Source organism: Lissotriton vulgaris, chromosome 3_2, assembly GCF_964263255.1.
Source record: "Lissotriton vulgaris chromosome 3_2, aLisVul1.2, whole genome shotgun sequence".
Classification (NCBI taxonomy): Eukaryota; Metazoa; Chordata; class Amphibia; order Caudata; family Salamandridae; genus Lissotriton; species Lissotriton vulgaris.
In genome coordinates, this window is record NC_141690.1 from 78,627,222 (window position 1) to 78,645,530 (window position 18,309).

Sequence of the window (18,309 nt, forward strand, 5' to 3'; positions counted from 1 at the left end):
AAGGAGGTTGCAGACTGAGCAGGAGCAGGAGAAAATGGCAGATCAGGCAGGAAGCCAGAAGTCCTCCCAAAAGAGGAAGCCCAAATTCACCACCACAGAACTTCAGGTGCTGGTTGAGGAGGTGGTGAGGGTGCACCGCCAGCTCTTTGGCAAGCTGTCCCTCAACGTGCCAGACAGCACCAAGAGGAGATTGTGGGCCGACATCGCCCAGAAGGTCAATGCTGCTGGAGTCACCCCCAGGTCCATTGAGGAACTTAAGAAAAGGTTTTACGACCTCCGCAGCCTCACGAAGAGGAAGCTGGCCGACCTCCAAAGGCAGGCTGGACACACCGGAGGAGGCAAGAACCCGGCGCCACCCCTCACCGAGCTGGAGGAAATTGTCTCCAGCACCATCGAGAGGGAGAGCATCGTAGGGATCGGGACCCTGGACAGCACTGCGATGGCCACAGCTACAGGTAAGAAGCATGCGCATCATGACACACCCTACCAGACACCTCCCCATTAGACACAATGCATAGGCAAACACCAGCACTGTACTGTCACCAACATACAAGAGACAAGCATCATGGTACATGTAGTCAGCAGAAGTTAGCCAAATATGTCAGTGCAGAATCACAAGACAGGAAACAGTGTGACACGGTGTAAGGAGATGCAAGGACATGTGGAATGCCATAATTGTACTGACTGTAATACATCGGCACTCAGTTTACAAATGCTTCTTTGTACCTAGGGGCACCATCAGGTGGCACCACTGTGGCAGCAGAGGGAGCTTCAACATCAAATACTGCAGTGGCAGGGCCGAGCACCAGCCAGCCTGGCCGGGAGGAGGAGGATGAGGATGAGGAAGGAGACAACTCAGGGCTTGGAATGGAGGGAGTCCTGGTGATTGATTACCAAGCAGTGCACTCCCCAGAACTGGCCAGCACACCCCCCTTGCAATTTTCACCTGATAACTCCCCTACAAGGCAGACCATTCCGCCGACAACAGCACCTGCCACAACCGTGGCCTTGCCACCCGTCCTACCTGTCCTGGGAGCAGGGGCTCCGGGACCGGCCAGCACCACACCCCCACCAGTGGCACCCCTGCCCACTCAGCAGGCCGGAGGCAGCAGTGCCAGACGCCGTGCCACCACCACCACCACCACCACTGCTGCACCAGCACGGGAGGGCAGTGTGTTCCTGGGCCTGGAGGGCCAGATGGTCAAAATCCAGCGCCAACAGGCCAGATCCACCATGGCCTGCCAACGCCAGCTCCTGCAGCACAACCTGCAGATGGGGGAGTTGGTGAAGGGTTTCCAGGCTGTTGTGGACAGCAACAAGGAGGTGGCAGCAGGGTTGGGCAGGCTGACCACTGCCATCACCCACTCCTCTGCCAGGCAGGAGGAGCATGAGGTTGCGCGCAGGAGGGATGCCCGGGTGCTCAACCGGGCCATGGCCCGCCTTGCAGCGGCGACCGCACAGCTGTGCCATCGAAGCTCAAATCAGGAGTCGGTGCTCAGTCAGCATACGGCTGAGCTGACCAGGGGGATGGCCAGGATCACCACGGCCATGGAGGCCATGTTAATATCAAACGCCGCCTCCAATCCTGCCCTGGACCTGGGTGATGCTGGAGACAGCAGCAGCCGCAGCAGCCCGGCCAGCGCTGCATCAGAGCCAAGGAGGAGCACCAGGCGATCCGCTGATGCTGCAGGCCATTCGGAGGGGGCCGAGGGACACCCCAGTGGGTCTGGAAAGCGGGCCAAAAAATAGGCTGGCAAGGGGGGATGAGCAAACCAGAACCCTGGACTTTATTTGTTTTTACAGACTCCATTTTTTGATGCACTTCAGTGATGTAACTGTGGTGCATCACTATTAAAAATTTTATTTTCCAAGCAACATTTAGCTGTCTTTGCATCTGTACTCAGTCAGAAATAGTTCTCAGTGATCTCCTCACGTCTGTATCTGCCATCACATGGCGTACACACCCCAGCTGGCTGTGTCAGTGGCACAGCTTCGTCATCGTCATAGTCCTCGTAGTCAGACAACTCCACCTCAGTGCCCTTCTTGACCGCAAGGTTGTGTAACATTGCACATACAGCTATGATCTTGCAGCAGGTGATGGGGGTATACTGCCTTGCACCTCCACTCTTGTGCAGGCATCTGAATCTACTTTTCCAGATGCCAAAGGTCCGTTCAACAACATTCCTGGTGCGTATGTGGGCCCGGTTATACCTCCTTTGGCTGGGTGTGGAGGGGTTGAGGTAGGGGGTGAGTATGAATGAGCGGAGGGCATATGCACTGTCGCCTGGAAGAGAAAGGGGTCACATTAGACACATGCATACATGTATTACACCTACCTACTATGTGTTATGGGGGTCTGATGATGTGGCTCACCTAGGAGGTATCCTTCTCCAAAATCGCCAGCCATCAGCCGTGCATATATGCCGCTCTGTTGGAATATATAGGAGTCATGGGTACTCCCTGGAAATTTTGCTACCAGGTCTGTGATGGTGCACTTGGCATTGCAGATCACCTGCACGTTGATGGTGTGTGTCGATTTCCGATTGCGGTATATGTATTCGGTGTCCGCTGGTGGGCAAATCGGAATATGCGTGCCATCTATGCAACCGATGATTTGGGGAAACTGCGCCATCTGGTAGAAGTCTGCTTTGGTTTGTAGCAGTTCTGCGTGGGTTGCAGGGAATGAGATGTATTGCTCCATCCTGTCTATCATGGCGTCAAGGAATATGTGGAAGAACCTTGACAGGCTGCTCTGGCTCACCCCTCCTGCTGCTGCTGCTCCACTTTGATAGCTGCCAGACGCAAGCAGGTGTAGGCTGCATAGCACCTGGACGTGCGCTGGGATGGCGTGTGCCCTTGGGGTGTGGTGGTCCAAGTATGGCTTAAGGTCCCTGATGAGCTCAAGTATGGTGTCAGAGTCCAGCCTGTATCTCTGTAGGATCTCAGCCTCAGTGAGCATGAACAGGGTTATCCTCTGTCTGTAGACCTGTTCATTTCTTAGCCATTCCCTCTGTCCTTCCTGCTGTAGCCGTAGCCGCCTCGCAATGACATAGAAAGCTGCCATCCTGCAAGTTGCAATGCATTTTGGGACTGTTTATATGGGTTGGAGTTGGTTACCACCTGATTGCAATCCATGGTAAATACCGAGTGAATTCTACCGATTTTGAGCCGATTTCGGTGTTTCTGTGCCTCCCTACATCTCCCCAACTGTCGGAATCGGGGAATTTCCCGATCGGAGAATCATACGAATCGGCATGATTTCCGATTCGGCTCATGTCCGATTCGGTATTTTTTCCGATTCGGTACATGGACCGATTCGGTGATTTTCCGATTCGGTGTCACTAACGAATCGGTAGTAGGACCGAATCGGTGATTTTCCGATTCGGTGTCACTTACGAATCGGTAGTAGGACCGATTCGGTAATTTTCCGAATCGGTGTCACTAACGAATCGGTAGTAGGACCGAATCGGTGATTTTCCGATTCGGTGTCACTGACGATTCGGTACATGGACCGATTCGGTCTTTGTAACCGAATCGGTGTTTTTCCGATTAGTTACATATCCGAATTTCGGTATGTACGTATCGGATTCTTTCCCATTCGGTACTCATTCCGAATCGGTTTTCTGTCCGATTCGTTCTGTTTTTGGTTCCCTACATCGCGATGGCTGTTTACCGATCGGTAAGGGCCAAAAATCGGTATTTTCGGCCGATACCGATCGGTAATGCCCTACCTACATCGGGCCCTAAGGGCCAGATGTAGGTAAATTAGATTTACCGATTTATAATTACCGAATTTTACCGATTCGGTAATTAAAAATCGGTAAATCTAATGTGTGGATATGTAGGTATATCCAGATGTTCAAATACCGAATCTTTAACAATCGGTATTTACCGATTCTGTAAATACAGAATCGGTAATGGCCATTCATTCCTATGGGCTTCAAAGCCCATAGGAATGAATGGGCATTACCGATTCTGTATTTACAGAATCGGTAAATACCGATTCACACAAGGGTGCAGGGGGTGTCACTTTGACACCCTCTGCCACCCCCAAAACAGGCATGGGTGCCATGTGGCAGGCAGACCTGCCCTAAGGGCAGGTCTGCCTGTCACATGGCATAGGTGTGCATGCACACATGTGCATGCACACCGGAATCGGTATTTTACCATCAAATTGGATTTGATGGTAAAATACCGATTCGTTAAGGCTCCTGGGACTCTGAAGAGTCCCACCTACATCAGAAAAATACCGAATCGGTAAAAATACCGATTCGGTATTTTACAGAATCGGTAATTTTACTGAATCGGTAAAATTACCGATTCTGTAAAAATGAGCCCCTACATACCATTTCAGGTATACCGGTCGGTAACGGCCGAAAATAACCATTTTCGGCCGTTACCGACCGACCTACATCGGGCCCTAAATGCTTTAGATTAGGTTCTGTTGTAGTCTTACCCTCTGTCACGGCTGCTTCAGGACAGACCTCCACCCCGCCGATTCAGCAGAACTGTCAATCATTTGCAGTGTCAGCTCACCTTCCTTGATGCCCAAATGTGAATCCTTCTGAGTGGGGTCACCTTACTTTGGCTGCAGTCGAGCCAGTCGGGTTTGAGACACCAATCAGCTCCGATGGTGGCTTGCCAAAATGTTGCACAAAAAACAAGAGGGAAGAGGCACTTGGCAAAACAGGAACAGTTTGTTTAATTAAACAGAGTGATCTGGAGAACAGTTGAGGTGTTGGGTCTGAAGACAGCCTCAATTTACAGTCGGTCTGCAGCCTCCTTTTATACTGCATGTGCTTATTGGCTATATGTTCCTAACTCATGAGGCATCTTACTTTATGTTGTTTTAGGAGCACACATACCCCTCCAGCCATGTATGCTTTAATGGGGCCAATCTCCCTTGACCATTGTAGTGTCACTGCACCTATCTGTGGGATTGATCTAAGATTTCCTCTTTGTTCGTTTGTCTGTCGGCTAAGTGCCGCCCCACCTGTGACCTATCAATCAGTGACCTCGTCCTAGGCCTTAGTGCTTGCCTAACTATGTATTTGTGAATCGGGGTTGATGTGGAATTCACAATGGGTAAATTTGATAATAAAGATTCATTTTCGTTCTCATAAATAAATGTATTGTTTTTTATATTAGTATTGACTTCTTCCATATTAACAGGGATTCACTGGGTTCTTGATGAATAGGCGCTAGACCGGGGAGCCGCAGTTAAGCTGAAGCCGTGAGCTGGACTCATTGTCGAAAAGACGTGCAAGTGCTGGCTGGGCGTGCAATGATTCTTTTTGAACACGGGGCCTTTAATGCAGCTCGAGTAGTGGAGTGGAAGGCGATATGCACTCAAGCAAACTTGCTCGAGCAGAGTCTCATTACAAGGAAACTTCACAGGGACACAGGTGCTTGAGCTGATCCAACTCACTGATGCTGCGCATAACTGCACTCACCAAGAAATAACCAAGACAAAGTTACCGTAAGCAGGAAAGGCTGGTCTACCGGAAATCCACACAATATCCTGATCAGTACAGATGCTCTGAAGTAGATTATTGCTACGCAAACAAGTGATGGACGGAATGCTGAATAAATCATACATTCACCCCCAGTCTAGAGATCTTGGTTAAATCCATTGTTCTTTTGCTCACCATGCCACGCCAGTTTAGACACAACCATATTCAAATCAGTCATGACCCTGTGTCTCATGGGAACAGTCCAGATCGAACTGCCAAGCCATATCCTCCCAGGACCGGAAACAAAAATCCTGGGACCGGTCTCTGGGTATTACCCATCATCAGCCAGGCTAGCTTGAAACCAGTGGCACATAGAGCAAGGGACCCACGTCTGTGCATGCACTTCCCACTTAGGTTGAAAAGTGCTACCCAAACAAATGTGAGCAAAAAACATGGATTTAGGCCCAGATCTGTGTACTGGGGTGAATGTATGACATTGTTCTGCATTCTGTCCATCAATTGTTCTTTTTGCAATTGTCATCCGAATGGGACGGGTATGCCCAGACGTGGGTTGTGTGCTCTCCATGCCACTGGAGCCAAGCTATCCTGGCTGATGAGGGCTGAAAGCCCGAAACCGGTACTAGAATGCTTGTTTCCAGTTCAGGGAGGACCTGGCCTGGCAGTTCAGGCTGGACTGTAACCATTGGGTGCAGGGTCAAGACTGATTTGCATATGGCTGGGTCCAAACTGGAATAGCACGGTGAGCAAAAAAACGATGGATTTAGGACCAGATCTCTGTACTGGGGTGAATGTATGACACTGTTCTCCATTCTGTCCATCAATTGTTCTTTTTGCAACTAAAGTAGATTATGGAAGTTAATCTTCTCAAAATATGGCCTGGGCTTAATGTGAAGCTTGCAGAATCTCCTCGAATCCATCATCGCCGAATATAAAGTGAGGGTGACAAGAAACAACAATAAATTGAAACAATATATAAGTTATTGGTAAATAGCACCAGGTATAGGTAGCACGGGTACTGAGCTCAGAAGACCCCTCCAGTCCCCTACTGCTTCACTCAATGTCTCCTGGTGTTCCAACAAGGAACATTCAGATGTCATCATGGAGCATAACCATGTCATCAGCCATAACTAACAGATGACAATCTCATTGAGACATAGTCTACATTTGAGACTATACCACAACTCACTAAAAGGGAACAGCAATAATCTAGTCTATCCCTATAATAGTCATTGCCAGGGTAGCTCTATTATTTACAGAAATAAATGGATGCAATTTTCCTAACATATGAATATGAAAAGCTAATGTCTAATACCACTCCTAAAGATTTAGCTGTTTTCACAAATTTCCCTCCATGCCTCTTATAGACATGGTGTCATAGGTAGTGAGAAGCTTATCCACAAATAACTTAAAACCTGCTGGTAACTGTTTAGTTTCATTAGAATTGAGAGCTAACCCGCTCTACTTCATCCCCGTGTGAATGTTCCAAATTCGGTCAGTTAGAGCTCATAAATTTCACTGAAAGGCAGAAAAAAGTGAGGTGCCACTTCATATATAAAGAAACCAATCCCTGGCAACACCAAAAGGTCATGCAGTGACTTCATATAGATGTTGAATAATACAGGAGATAAGGGGGAAATCTGCATAGAGCTACATCACACTGGGGATACTGAAGACATCTCTTCATTTATCATAACATGGAAATACCTATTCGAGAGAAGCCCCTCAAACCATTTTAGAGAGGTAGAAAAGATCCCAGCTCTGTGCAGGAGGTGATGTCAGATTGCGGAATGGTCTATGGTATGAACAGTGGCCCGAGAGAAGGAATAATAGCAAGCTAGACCCTCACCTGCCACCCCAAGTAGCCTTTACATAAACTCCAGCATAGCAGACTCGGCTCTCTTAACTGACTTGAAACCTGAAATTCTCTCAGCAGGTTATCTTCACATGAAAATTAGTTCAAGTAATTGGCTGTAGCTTGTTGCGTCTAATTTGTCTAGAGAGGAATTGTTTTGTAGTGGAGCCACCCAGGGTTTTTTTCAGTTAGACTGGGATATAACCTTTAAAAAGTGAATGGTTCATTATCTTGGAAACATTATGTGCCAAGTTTGGAATTAGCTCCTTTCCCAAGAGGTGCAAGTATCAGCAGAGCATTGAGCGCTATTTGTAGATGTAATTATGAGTTCTATGTCCTCTGGGGACACCTTAGCCAAGGAGAAAGATGTGATTAATTAGCAGTCGACTGGAGAAAATATACAATTGGTCTCGGTCGTCCCTACCAGATGACCTATCTCTTCCCTTATCTGCTTGATTATATCTGATGGGATAGTCCTAAATAGTGGATGAGACGGTGAATTGTAGGAAGAGTTGGAAAAGTCTTAGGGGAAATGAACTCTAGACTTCTCTAAGGATTTCAAAGAACTCCTGAGTACAATTCCCATCTGCTTCTACCTGAGCATTGAAATACACCCTCTTGCTGTTTTAGTGCAATCTCTATATTGTCTCCTATCCATATTGACTTTTAACATGTCTTCCTCTAGGCAGGAATTTCATCATTTGATGGTTTTCAGTACTACCCTGGAAGAGGAGGCAGGCAGGCTGGTAAATTGTTTATGTTCACTTTTTGTAACTTATTGATTTAAATCACGGAAGGACTTTTTAATTACTTTGCTTTATCCTTATCCAGTTTGATCTCAGGGATTGGTTCAGTTGGACTTTATTTTGACGCAGATAAAACGGAAACAACTGAAAGTATTGATATAAATAACAAGAGGATAGGAGTGCGCCCTTCACCTAAATGTCATGGACTAGTAATCCCCATTCAGTGGCATGTAATAACAACATCAATGGATGATTGCCTAGTCAGTCCTTTTTCTGTGAACAAGTAAAAATTAATTTATTACACATACACACTGGTAAATACTATGCATTATTTTACATATGTATATATAAGCAGATTAAAATTACCTTAGATGATGTACTGTAATCATATTTGACCTATACTGTGTCATGACCCTCACAATCACAGTACCCCCACACCTATACAAAATAGACATCACAATATAGGGGGGATCATTTCAAATAAAACACGCCTACCAGCTTTATCAAGGGTCATCACAACATATAAAGCAAGCATATTGATTTTATCAAAGGTGCACAAGTTAAAAGGCAAACTAACCACGTTAAAAATCATCAATCCGGTATAAATGCAATCATTAATTTCAATAGGCATTTCAACATTGTTCCACATTCACTGTCGGCAAAAATGGTTAATAAAACAGTGAAAATAAACATAACATGTTTGTGTCTTTTTTTATAATGCAACCATTGAACCTGATTCTAGAGGGTGCTGAACTCCCTGCTGCAGAGCGAAAGCTCCACCTTGAGGAGTGGGTCAGAAACCAGGAGGTCATAGTTTATTTAACCCTTTAAACCAAGGGTCTGTAAATTTTTTACGAATCACTGGGGTTGAGGCTCTTGTGCCTGTTGCGGCCAATGACAACATTTTGGTGATGCCCCTGTCCTACTTGGATCATCACAAGCTGAGGACACACTTTCCTTTGGAAGCCCCAAAGGGCATTATGGGAAGCTGTCCCACTGGAGTGTGAACATTTAGTTAGCCACATCTGCGTAGGAGTTTCTGGGGGTGACCCAAGGTAAGTTATTTACTTTTTTTGTGAGAGATGCATGGGTAGCCCACACCCAACTGCCCCTGCCTGCTCTCTTCACAGCCAACATTCTCCATTGCCAGTGTGGGAGCCAGCAGCGTGTTTCTCCCCAGCTTGCTCAATGGCCTCAACACCCCTGGGTGGTATTGCAAACAAAACAGGTGATGGACCGAATGTGGATCAATGTCACACATTCACCCCAGTCAAAAGATCTGGGCCCAAATCCATCGTTTTTTTGCACTCCACACCACCCTGGGTTAGACAATGGCGATATGCAAATCAGCTCTGACCCTGTGCCCCATGGGAACAGTCCAGTCCGAACTACAAAAGCCATGTCCTTCCCAGAACGGAATCAAGCATCCGAGGACCAGACCGGTTTCGAGGTAACACCTCTCATCACCCCGGCTAGCTTGACTCCAGTGGTGTGGAGTGCCTGGGACCCACGTCTGAGCATCCCCAGAGCACTTATGGCGGTATTGCAAACAAAACAGGTGATGGACCGAATGTGGATCAATGTCACACATTCACCCCAGTCAAAAGATCTGGGCCCAAATCCATCGTTTTTTTGCACTCCACACCACCCTGGGTTAGACAATGGCGATATGCAAATCAGCTCTGACCCTGTGCCCCATGGGAACAGTCCAGTCCAAACTACAAAAGTCATGTCCTTCCCAGAACGGAATCAAGCATCCGAGGACCGGACCGGTTTCGAGGTAACACCTCTCATCAGCCCGGCTAGCTTGACTCCAGTGGTGTGGAGTGCCTGGGTCAAGCTAGCCGGACTGGACTGTTCCCATGGGGCACAGGGTCAGAGCTGATTTGCATATCGCCATTGTCTAACCCAGGGTGGTGTGGAGTGCAAAAAAATGATGGATTTGGGCCCAGATCTTTGGACTGGGATGAATGTGTGACATTGATCCACATTCGGTCCATCACCTGTTTTGTTTTCAACACCCCTGGGTAGCCACGCGCTTTACAAATCCAATTCCAATGTGTGTTCGGTATGTGATGGCCGTCTTGCTTCCTCCAGACACAGGCACAAGGAGCCAGGGCAAGCCGGCACAGTTGGGGTGAGCACAAAGGTGCTCCCCTGGTCCTCTTGGTGATGAAGCCAAGAGATGGGGTCTGGGACTCTCTTCTCCTTTTTGGGTGAGCACAATGGTGCTGCCCTGGTCTCCTTTGAATCGGGGGCTCCTGAGGGTAGGATTGAGCCCGAGGAGGGGACCCCACTCATGCCCCCTCCCAGAGTAACAGAGTAAAAAATAACCCTTTTAATGACTTCTGGCCTATTCCAGGAGTAATCTTTAAAACTGCAGCAGAGTCGCTACGTGCTCTGTCACTCTGTGGGTCAAAGGTTAGGGATTTTTAAATGTGGATATCTTCCACCCTGTTGGGCCAGTTTGTGTGATCCTGGGCTCCTTGTACTCCTTGTGGTGAGCTGTAGTCAGTACCAGTAGGTCTTGGGGACTCAAAAGCAGTGTACTTTTCAGGGAGCTAGTTTCACTGGGTCCCTACTCCAGGTTTCCTCCTTGTCATTCTTTCTAGGGCTTCTCTCTTCCTTCTGGGGTGCAGACGTCCAGATCTTCCCCAACTGCCCCTAAGGGGGTGTAAGGGTGCCAGACTCACTGGCCCTCAGAGAGACCCACTGGACTTGAGGTCCACTGTGGGCAGAAGTCCTTTAAGGCATCACGGAGCTTGTCCTTCCAGTTGTTAATAGCTGTTGACACTGCCAGTTCGAGTAGATTACACTCTCTCTCCTTTGTGCAAAAGTTTTTAAATTGGAGGGAAGTGTTCTAGAGGCCAGGCACCCCAGGCCAATTCTAGGGCACCACATAACTTCTCACCCCTTTCTGAACCCTACAGGGGTTCAGGATGGTACTGTCCAGACGTCACAGGTTACATCTCCTAAGGAAGCCTCAACTTCATCCCTGGCTGACATCACTGCCAGGGTCTTTCCCAACAAAACTGCAAAGAGGATGCCCCTCCTGTGTTGGCTCCAGTTATCTGGGCTTGTTTCATTGTTCAACGGGACAGGGCTGGCCCCAGCCCTGGTACATTGTGACAGCTAATTAACAAATTCAGATTTTCTTCTCTACCCTTAGCATCTCAGGAGCTGAGGGAACCACTGTTAATTATTAATTTTGTATAAGGAAGCATTTTTCTCTCTGCTAGGGATCACTGCAATTAACTTGGTGCAGCAGGATGACAAAGGGCCTAGGCTCTGATCCTGAGCTGAGCCAGTAAAACACGAAAGTTCTATACAACTGAAAGGAGATACCTGTATCTGCCTTGGCATTGCATATTTGAACTGGGTACACACCTTTTACTCATATTTGATATCTAACTAGACTTTGTGGGCCAAAGGGAACCAAAACTGCTCTCTAAGCTAAACTTTCCCCTACATGCAAAGTGTCACTGCAGCAACAGGTGGTTTTATGGTCCCAGTGGGAGAGTAGGGAATTAAGGGGCATGTACTGCAAGGAAGCCTATAAATCCTTTCTAGCAATATGTGTGGATTTTCTGCTTCCCAAATCGCAAATCTGTTGCTATGGTCAACTACAACACTGCATGCTCACCATCCTTGGCTCATGCCTCAACCTACCCCAGGACTCACTGATTAACACTTGAAAGGTCACTTGGGGGAAATCAAGGGGTAGAGTCACAAACTTATACCAGATCCTCTTCGACTCCTCGCACTCCACTAGCTCTCTGAACATGTCCAAGAAGCAGTGGCAGCTTATATTAGGACTCCAGTACACCAACTACGCCTGGGTTGACCTTTTGACCTCCTAGGACCAAGCTCTTCAAAGGTCAGATTAAAATACTATTGTAATGTACCCCGTATAGACAGAGGAGAGCCAGTCTAATGCTATATGATTGTTGCTTTTGAAGCGCCTAGCCTAGGTGTGGCCTCTCTCATATTTTGTGGTTCAGCGGGTGGCTTATTACTTACTGGGAGGGCATTTGATGCAAATTCCACAATAGTAGCTGAGTTCTTTTCACAGAATCTTCAAAACTGGCCATATTACATGTTCCCACAGACATAGACGACGTCCCCTCTTAATTCATGAACTAGATAGTGACAGCCATAATAGTAGCAAAAAGATACATCCTTAGACACTGGCATTCATCCCATCCCCTTAAACATGTAGAAGGAACAACTGAACTTTTCCCCCTTCTGTGTATAAAAAGAGCATGTATGGGTTGCAAGATCTGCTCCAGGCTTTAGAAGACTTATGGGGGCATAATTCCACTGCCTTGGACCACAACCAGTAATCCTTGGGAGCCCTCCAGCACTCCTTACAACCCTATCATGGATCCCACCAGAAATACTGTGCGTGCAATCAAGGAGTCCAAATATATGCAAGAGGTATAGTGTGACATACTACATATCTCATGGTGGTACCACAGCAGAAGGAGGGGGAATAATGGTCTGTCCCTATCCACCAGACAGGCAATTGGCATGGGAAGGTGTAAGTTGGAAAGAAATGGATTAACTTGTACATGGGCTGAGGCAATAATATGCCATGTGAGTGGGATAATTGTAGGATGGAGATTTATTACTACAAATAAAAATAGGAGGAGACCTGGGTGCTTTTGGACTGTGGAGGTCTTCTTTTATCTTTTTGTTTGACTTTATTCAGTATGGACAATGTGTTTGCTATGTTTGATGTACTAAATATAGACTCCACATCGGCAACATGTTACTTTACACATTGTAAACGCAGTTTAAAAAGCTCATTAAATAAATCTTTTTCAAAACAAAATGTCACTGCAGACAAAAGAATAAATCATACTGCCTTTACCTATGAGTTCCCACTTCCACCATAATGCCTACCATAGGTCAATATCTAACCATGCAGCGTCCCCTCTGTGCCAGGATACCTATGCACAGTTACCCGGGTGCACACAATGGTAGTCTCACACATGCATCCCTCACACATGTGCACAGACCTGTGAACACGTGTTTACATGTTACCCTAGGAGTGTGGCATCAGCCATATCTTAAAAGGAAAAACCTGTCGGTTATCACGTGCAGTCTATTTACCATGTAATTATCGTGGGTCAGACACAGGTAGTGAGACTCACCCACTGTAAAGTGGACAAAACCAGGTGATCAAAAATGCAAACAAATTCAGGCATACTGAATGGGGGGAACCCATTTCGCAACAGAAATGCTTAACACAACAAATCAGTTTTCTAGATTTAGAGAAGATAAGAGCATACACGTATTCTTTATAAACGTGATATTATACACATAATGTATTGGTTACATGTAAAAAAATATCGTGGACAAGTCAAATGGAATTTTGCTGTCTCATATATAATCACTTTGTAGTACAAATAATTGAAGAGATGTATTATTCTATCCCTAATATTCTATGTCCACTCAAGACACTGCTAAAGACTGCTACTCTCTAGTTTCGGTCATATATGGATTTGTACTTAGTCTTGAGAGAAAGGCGGATGGGTTTTGACACCACAGAGGAAGAAAGCCAGCTCCAGTCGAAAGTCAAAATGTCATTCATGATCTGTTATTCATACGTTTCTGGAACTCCCAGAGTGTTTGATATCTTTGACACCCTTGTTGAATAGGATCAGAGAGGTGGTGTGGTCTCTGAATAAGTCATGGAGTGGTTTACACTTTTTCTACTGAAAAGAGTGGGTGGAGTTAATGTGGAGGCGTGTATTTCTGACAGAATCTCCTCTATCACATTTTTGGCCCTCTGTTGCTCCAACTCTCCATGACTTACTCACTAATAAAAGAGAAAGGGAAAACAAGATGCAGTATCACAGCATTCAGGTTTTGCAGAATACTGCTTCTAAAATAACACAAATAGCTGCAGCATGTTAATTTATACCAAGTTAGGTAACTTTCATATATAAAGCATATCACAGCAAAATACCTGAATGTGTGAAGGCAATGATGCATCTCTTTTACGTTCAACATTAAGTCGATCTTTTGGATGTGCGCTAACTCCTCAGATTCTCGCTTGCATTTTAAGTGCTTTCATACACTATTATGGTTTAGCACCATATACATCTTCGATGACAATGATGATGTCCAGAAATCAAATAGATTTCTTTAAACACTGGAACCAATTCTTACTGGTTAAATGGTGGACATTCAAATTGTCCAAACCAACAGGACAATTCAGCTATTTGGAATGAAAAACTGTTAATTATTCAGAAAATTATCTTTGTGCATAAATCATCATGATTGTCTTCAGAGCAGCTAAAAAGATTGCTTCGGACAATCACTTCCTCCTGAATTGCATTGTTGTCCAGGAAATGGCAATTCATGCTGCTGTTTTCCACCGCGTTCTTTTTGTTGAACTTTTTGGGGCTGTGTGGAATTGCAATGTGATGCTACAGTAAAAGAGAGAGTTTACGTATTGATGTTAGCTATGGCTGAGTAATGGCTCAAATAATCTGTCCTACAGAGTTACCTTGGCTTATATAATACATCTTTGGCTCAATCTTGACAGCTTTGGTTCAATTTTCCTTACAACTTCAATCAGGACCAAAATATAGGGCCAATCCCACATATAAAAATGGGAAATACAAAAGGCCATGGCACAATTTGACCTTGGAAAACTTTAACAAGACTTTCATCGAACAGTCTTCCAAAATTGAGATAAGTGATCAAGATCCTTCAGCCATGCTATCTAGTTTTAATTTAGTCTTAACAGAAACATTGGATATGGTGATCCCACAAAAAAAGAGAACATGCCATTAAGGAGACCTTCAGCTCCCTGGCACTCGGACGAACTAAAATCTTTAAAAGCCACGTGCAAAGTATTGGAGAGGAAATGGAGGAAGCAAAAATCACCTGAAGATAGGGAAACTTATAAAGTAGCGCTATCCCATTATCATCAAGGAATAAAAAATGCCCGATGCTCCTATCTAAAAACTCAAATTGAAAAATCTAAAAATTCTACTAAAGCTTTGTTTGACATCGTCAAAGACTTTTCCTCCCCCTCAGTATGTAAACAAGCACCACCTGAATCCCAGAAACTATGTGATTCTATTGCACATTTTTTCCATAACAAAATTGCGAAAATCTATGCAAATTTTCCAACCACGGCTATCAATAATACCCATACAAATATTAGACCGGATAATCCCTCCAACATTAAACTATTACAAACAGCCAAATCTGGGTCTCCATTGGACTTATGTCCCCCCAGCACTATGGCCCTTGTGTCACCTACATGTGCCTCCATGGTCCAACGCATTTTCAATGCGTCAATTGAGACTGGGCTTATTCCGAGTGCCTGGAAAGAGACCTATGTGGGGCCCATTCTAAGAAAGCCATCTGCAGACCCCTAGGAGCTAAATAATTATAGGCCAATATCCCTACTACCCCTACTGGGGAAACTGCTAGAATCCAAAATAAACACCCAACTTAGTCAGTACCTGGAAGCCAATGATATACTTGATCCCTCCCAGTCGGGTTTTCGACCAGGGTTTAGCACAGAAACAGCAACGCTGGCGGTTACCGACTCGTTGAGGCGCACCCTCGACGCCGCAGGCTCCTCGATCTTGATTCCCTTAGATCTCTCTGCAGCTTTCGATACGATATCTCATTGGCGGCTAGCATAGAGACTAAGTCAGTGCGGCATCGGGGGTACAGCTCTACAGTGGTTGAGAAATTTTCTAGAGGACAGATGGCAAACCACTGCACTTGGTCCATTTGTCTCAAAAAACAAATTTCTCCTGGACAAAGGGGTGCCACAGGGCTCCTGTCTTAGCCCCACTCTTTTTAATATATATCTGCCCCCCCTGGATAAGCTAATCCAATCTTTCGGCTTCGAGATCATTTCGTACGCCAACGATACGCAGCTATTGTTCCCAATAGGAAAAAACATCATAGATGAGAAACAGCGTTTTTCGGGCGGTATGCTGGCAATCGCAAATTGGATGATGGAACAGTGTTTACAACTCAACCCAGGGAAAATGGAGCTAATGCTCTTAGGAAGGTCTGTTCATTTTTGGACTTCGGACTGGTGCCCCCCCCAATTGAGTGAGGCACCAAAGCCATCTGCCTCAGTAAAAAGCCTGGTAATCCAGCTGGATGCCAAGCTTAACATGAAGGATAATGTGAAAATTATCGTAGGTTCATGTTACTACAATCTGCGTCTACTGCGTAGAATTATTCCTTACCTACCGCAGGAGTATCGCAGAACTGTAGTACAGGCAATGGTAGGGAGTAGGCTAAATTATGGTAATAAAAACAATACGGTGGAGGAGGACCTAGGGGAAGTTTAAAGACCATGCTCTGGATACGATCCCCATAAGAACCTATAAACAACAAAGGTACCAGAGGGTCTCAGCAAATGTGCCCAGAAGTAGAGAAAAACCAACCAAATACCCAAAAACTCTCACGAGTTGCGTCACAGAGGGCTCTCAAGGGATGAGGAAAAATACCCATCAGTCACCATTCGGATCCGCCCTTCATCATTTGGGATTTTATCCGTACCACCCGTCTGAGAAGAACTGTGCCACACTCAGAGGTCAACCCGGTGGTAGGGGGTATCCTCAGTAGGTGTAGGCAGCGACAGTGTGGTGTGCCACTCGATGTTAGTGAGTGGCCAGAGAAGTGGGACTGGGGTGTGCAGTGCAGAAAAAGTGTGAGAGAAAAGAAACCAAGAAAAAAGTGTGTTTAAAATTGGTTTAGAAAAAGCACTAGACAAAATTTATTCCACGTGTGCTTGACATACCAATGTTAAAAATAGTGCGACCTAAGGCTGTCTGTTTATGTAGACCGCCTGAGGTAAGGGTGGTCGACAAGTTTCTGCAATCAATGGACTATTGCGTCCTTGCATTCATCAGGACCAAAGTACAACAAATGCTACTGCACCAAGTGAAAAGTAAATTAAGTGAAAGGTGACACCAAGAAAACATGAACAAGTGCGCAAGGTCACCTGAATGCTCCGGGTGCCCTTACAGTCTGTGTGAATCACTAGATCAGTAAGGTAGACTGGCCTCACCCCACCGCTCTATCCGTCTGTACTCCGGGTCACCTCCCCAGACGGCCAGGAAGCCGGCCCGGAGTACCGACGGATAGAGCGGTGCTTCATCTTCCCCTGAGCCGCTGCCAGGTGGGGTGAGGCCAGTCTACCTTACTGATCTAGTGATTCACACAGACTGTAAGGGCACCCGGAGCATTCAGGTGACCTTGCGCACTTGTTCATGTTTTCTTGGTGTCACCTTTCACTTAATTTACTTTTCACTTGGTGCAGTAGCATTTGTTGTACTTTGGTCCTGATGAATGCAAGGACGCAATAGTCCATTGATTGCAGAAACTTGTCGACCATCCTTACCTCAGGCGGTCTACATAAACAGACAGCCTTAGGTCGCACTATTTTTAACATTGGTATGTCAAGCACACGTGGAATAAATTTTGTCTAGTGCTTTTTCTAAACCAATTTTAAACACACTTTTTTCTTGGTTTCTTTTCTCTCACACTTTTTCTGCACTGCACACCCCAGTCCCACTTCTCTGGCCACTCACTAACATCGAGTGGCACACCACACTGTCGCTGCCTACACCTACTGAGGATACCCCCTACCACCGGGTTGACCTCTGAGTGTGGCACAGTTCTTCTCAGACGGGTGGTACGGATAAAATCCCAAATGATGAAGGGCGGATCCGAATGGTGACTGATGGGTATTTTTCCTCATCCCTTGAGAGCCCTCTGTGACGCAACTCGTGAGAGTTTTTGGGTATTTGGTTGGTTTTTCTCTACTTCTGGGCACATTTGCTGAGACCCTCTGGTACCTTTGTTGTTTATAAATTATGGTAATGCCTTCTTGGCAGAGGTAGGGGTTACAACTCTGGCAAAGTTGCAGGTGATACAGAACACCGCAGCCAGAATGATTCTGAACTGTCCCCCTGGAACCCCATCCCTCTCTTTGCTTAGACAACTACACTGGTTCCCTATTCAAAAACGTTCCATGTTTAATATATGCTGCCTCTCCTTTAAAGCTCTTAGACATCGTATCTTCAGAACAAACTTTCCGAACACTTAAGCGAATGTAATCTAAGATCCAATGCTTTAGCTCTTCTGAACATTCCCCGTATTCGGCTAACTCGCACAGGTGGCAGAGCATTTTTGTTCCTAGCCCCTAAATACTGGAACTCACTTCCTGTGAAGCTGCGAAAAT